The sequence below is a fragment of the Notamacropus eugenii genome, chromosome 3 (assembly GCF_028372415.1).
Source record: "Notamacropus eugenii isolate mMacEug1 chromosome 3, mMacEug1.pri_v2, whole genome shotgun sequence".
Taxonomy (NCBI): Eukaryota; Metazoa; Chordata; class Mammalia; order Diprotodontia; family Macropodidae; genus Notamacropus; species Notamacropus eugenii.
The window spans coordinates 180,404,297-180,409,360 of record NC_092874.1 but is presented as its reverse complement, the minus strand read 5'-3'; the positions used below and the strand labels follow the sequence as shown (position 1 = coordinate 180,409,360).

General features: G+C 38.0%; 1 long non-coding RNA gene across 1 annotated transcript; it reads right to left on the bottom strand.

Moving 5' to 3' along the window:
- Positions 1–382: 382 nt before the first annotated feature.
- On the bottom strand, positions 383–4,525 carry LOC140531311 (uncharacterized). Its single transcript, XR_011976321.1, has 3 exons — positions 3,704–4,525; positions 1,144–1,369; positions 383–1,047 (listed from the first exon to the last, which is right to left on the bottom strand). It is a non-coding gene; the product is annotated as an uncharacterized lncRNA (long non-coding RNA).
- Positions 4,526–5,064: the final 539 nt, after the last annotated feature.

Below are 5,064 nucleotides of genomic sequence, written 5' to 3'. Positions count from 1 at the left end.
GCCTCTGCCCCACTACATGGAATCACTAGAATAATTTTGATATTTCTGATAGACAGACAGAATGAGTATTTACAATTAAGCACTTACTATGAGATCAAATGTTAACTGGTAGGAGTGCAAATAGGAATACAAAACAATCCCTGCCTCAAGGAGCCTATTTTCTAATGGGGGGAGGCAACATATAAAGGGGTGCCAGTCAGGGAAAGGCAAGGAGACTAAAGGAATTAGCTTAGTCCTTGGCAAGATACAGTGGTGGTTTTTAAAACCAGAGATGGAGTCTAATTTTCTGCTGGAAGAGGGGGGCAGAAATGGTCAGAGATAAAGCCAAGGCAAAGAGATGGAAGGAAAAAGGGGTTCTGTTTCACTGAGCAGCTCAGAACCCCAAATGTAATCTAGTCTATTTAATCTTTTTCAGTTCTATTCTGGGTTCAAATTCATTGCCCATTTTCATCAGTTTGCCAAGATACATGTAATAATGAACTAGAGCCATGATATTTCCATCCAACTGCAATATCATTGTCTACATAAGTCAGTCTTTATGTACTGTTTTTCCTTTGTAGATTATTGTATGATCAATGAATATTGATGATGAGTTAGTGGTTATGAATCTCATTTACAAGAATCTTCACTGTTCCAGGACTTAATCAATACAAAGTCATTGGTAAAAAGAGCTTCTGGAGGACTTCATCTATGGAGATTACCCTTTTCATTTGATGTCTTCATTGTAAATCCTTTGTGACAGTGGCAGACACCTTTGATGAGCACTCATTTCTCTGTTTTATGGCTTATTTTATATTAATAGTCAGGTGATCATGAAATAAAATTAATTCTATTTTTTCATCTGCCAAGGATTCTTTATTAACTTCATCTTTTTTGAGGAACATTCTGCTCTACTGAATGGAATATTTTCTTATAGTCAACCAACAAGAACAAATGGTTGGATCTTGTATCTTTGTACCTTTCAGTCAATTGCTGTAAAGCTATACATTGTAGAACATAATTTGCTAAAGTCTTCCTTAGCTCTTCACATATTTTCATCAAGGATGCCTTTAAAACATGAATAGAATATTGATTATTCTCACAAAAATTTTGTGGGATTGGGGAAATAGGCAAATGTTACTTGTTAGTTATTTTTTCAGGTACCTTTTTGGGTGGTCATGGTGTTCACAGTTATTCCTCCCAGTCATTTAATATCTTTCTTTTTTCAGATACTTTGTGACTCAGTCCCCCAAAGCCTTCAGAATTGTGTCATCTCCCACAAGGGTTTCCTTTGGGTAAACTTGTTTTTGTTTTTCTTTTTTCTTAGCTACCGTTCCCAGTCTTTGTTTTCGTAAGTGCAATTGCTACTTTCTCATACAGCACTCAGAGCCTGAGATCACAGAATACAGAGGTAGAGGATGACTCATAGTTTATCTAGTCATCCAACTTGAACCCGAACAAAAAAAATCATCTTTACAACATAGCTAGTAAATGAGCATCCACATTTTGCTTGAAGATATTCTACGACTGGCAACTCATTACCTCCTAAGTCAGCCCAATGTTAAAGATTAAGGCTCTAAATGTAGTGGCTCTACTATCAAGGAAACATTAACAAATTTCCCCCCTACTACCACGATGCCCTTACATTTTTGTTTTTTGTCTATTTATGTAATTTAAGATGGAAAAGTTTCTGAATAAAGCAACAGTTTCTGAATAAAGCAACTTTGTTGACATTCTTAATATTTTTGCCAAACTATGATAGCTGAGGGGCAGCTAGGCAGCACAATGGATAGAGTTCCAGGTCTGAACTCAGGAAGATGAGTCTTCCTGAGTTCAAATCTGGCCTCAGATACTTAATAGTTCAGATACTTACTAAGCAAGTCACTTAATCTTGTTTTCCTCAGTTCCTTATCTGTAAAATGAACTGAATGGCAAACCACTCTAATATCTTTGCCAAGAAAACTCCAAATGGGGTCATTACGAATTGGACACAACTAAATCAACTCAATAATGTAATAGTTGATGTACATCAGTCTAAGACATCTTATTCAATCAATCTATCCAGTTGACCATATTTATTAAACACCTTCTCTATTCTAGACTCTAGGCTAAATGTATGTGAAAACAGAGTCTAGCTATGTAGTCTGAAAATTTGGTAATATTGTTTCCTTAAAGAAAAATAGGACATAGTCAGCAGAAATTCAGTTGTTTTTAAAGAACTAAGTAATTGTGTGTCTCTTTGAGCCAAGTTTCTAGAAACTATTTTTCTTAGGCAAGGCAAGTCATGAATTGAGACAATATTAGACTACATATATACACAAATCTGTTCACTTCTTGGTCTAGCAAAGAATTTATAATTTAAGTGAACTAAACTATTTTCCTCCACCTCATCCTTAATACTTCTTATAACTGTAGAGTCCTGAAAAAATTCCCTAGCACTTCCTTCCTTAGGAAAACTAAAAACAAAATTATCTAATTTAAATTACTATTTTCACTTTATATATGAATAAACACTTTAAAAAGCCAGAAAAATTTGCTCTATGCCTGAGCAGAAGCAATAAAGAAGCTTGATGAGTCCACCCATGCCACCATAAAAATTATAGGTTATTTCTACTTCAGAGTACAGGAAAAGGGGATGACAAAAATAGGAGTCGATGTCATTGGCCCAATTGGATGGTGGGAGTAGCAGTAACAGCATATTATAGGGTCCCTCATCTTCTCTTTAAAAAGAAATCAACTGTGAAACTGTTTAAGATTTCCATTCTCATGGAAAGGCAAGATTGAGGCTGCCACGATGACCTCTGATCTCTGAGTTATATAAATGATCCACCATCAGTCACCTTTTCATGGAAACTTCGTGTATATAGGTATTTTCAGAATCTCTGTGCATGGGAGCACTTGAGAACATGACTTGTTGGCAGATCACTGTTACCTATCTGGGTAGTTTAAATTAAACTATTCTATAGGTCCTGAGTACCAGGGTACTATTTGATGATGTCAGGGTCACCTATATACCATAGGCCATATAAAGAATGATCATAATAGATCTAAAGGATCTGCTCTAGTCCTTATCTGCCTCAGGAAATCAAGGAGTTTTTCCCTTGGCATAAGCAGTCCACTGAAACCTTGAACAATTCCTGGGCTCAAGAATTTCCCTTAACATCTCACAGATCATGGAGCTAGGAAGGACCTTCCAGTCCAATTTCCTTATTTTACAGAGGAGAAATTGAAGCCCATGGAGGTGAGATAATTTGTCCAAGCTTGCACAAGAAGGAACAGGATCTGGTATTTGCATTAAAGATTTTCTAATGACTTCTAATGAAGCCACTGGCTGTGAGGTTCCCTCCTCCTTGCAATTCCACTTCTCAGATTCTTCCAACACTCCCCTAACTCCACATTCTTTTTTCTTTTGATCTGGTCTAAGAACAGAAGGCCATTTTCTTTGCTAAGTTTACTGCTTCTCCTTACGTGGTTTATCCCATTTCTATCTCAAGAACTTGTTCCTCCATTTATCCCCTTTCTGTTTAATTTTCAGTTTCTTTCCTGCTGTTTGCAAACATGTCCAGATATCCCTCATTCTTTAAAGAACTAAAGGAAAAAAAATGGATTCTGCTGGATTCTTCTCTCCTCTCAATTACTGTCCTATATCTCTTCTCCTTGTCACCGACCAATTCCTAGAGAAGTTGTTTACAGTCATTGTTGTGCTTCTGTATGTTCCACTCACCTTTTGCAGTCTGGCTTATGATCTCACCACTCAACTGAAACTTCACTCTCCAAGTTTACCAGTGGTCCCTCCATTGATAAATCCAGAGGTGTTTTTTTTTTTTTCAAGTTCTCATTCTTTTTGACATTTGCAGTTACACCACTGACCACCTTTTCATCCTGGATACTTTTTTCTTCTTCAGTTTTCATGACCTTCCTTCAAGGGATTGGAAAAGGCTTCCTTCATGTCCCAGCTAAGACCCACCCAGCTAAGATCCTATAAGAAGCCTTTCCCAACCTCTCTTAATTTGAGAGCCTTCCCTCTGTTAATTATTTCTAAATTATCCTCGATAAATTTTGTTTGTATATAGTTCTTTACTTGTCATCTCCCCCATTAAACTGTGCCCTCCTCATAGGTAGGGACTGTCTTTCTTTATATTCCTGTTCTTAGTACAGTTTCTAGAGTAGACTAAGTCAGGTCAGCATAACATGCAGCCTGCCAAAGGATTTCAGGCAACTGGGGGAAAATGAAAAGGATGTAAAAGAAAGTAAAACATAATGAAGGCTTTTTCCCTGCCCCACTCAACCCACCTTCCACTTAGTTACTATTGTATCTGTCATGTAATATGGCAGGTGGGTTGCCACTGCACATGCTCTCCTGTTTGTGACTTGACCCATGGCAACCAACCATCATCAGTCTTTCTCTAGTTTGAGAGGAGGGAGAAGTGCTACTATAATAGCACTGACTTCATAGGATTATTGTGAGGATCAAATGAGATTAGTAAAGTACTTAACACAGTGTGTGTGTTCGTTCTTCGTTGCTGAAGAAGACCATGCCATCAGAGAAATGATGACATGACTTGCACTTGACTTTGTTTTGAGTGAGGGAGGGCTGTATAGGTCACCAGTCTCACTTCTCCAGAGTCATCTGAATCCAGTGACCAGATATTCATCAGGATGACTGGACATGACCCAAGATGAGACAATTGGGGCGGGGCTAAATGACTTGCCTGAGGTCACACAGCTAGTGAGTGTGAAGTGTCTGAGGTAAGATTTGAACTCAGGTCCTCCTGATTCCTGCACTGGTGCTCTATTCACCGCATCACCTAGCTGCCCCGTAACTTAACACAGTACCTGACACATAGAAGGTGCTTAATAAATCCTTATTCCTCTACTTGGTCCCTTTCATCAGCTTCCATGGATTCAACTATTATTCTCTTATGTCAATGACTCCTAAGTCTATATTGCTGGCCCCCACCTCTCTCCTGAGTTTCAGTGACGATGATAATTGGATCATATGGTATTAGTGAGAGATAACAAGGTGAAAACCAGAGTGCTCCCCTAGTACTTTTAGTATTTCAAGAAAAATAGAGGAATGCCCCC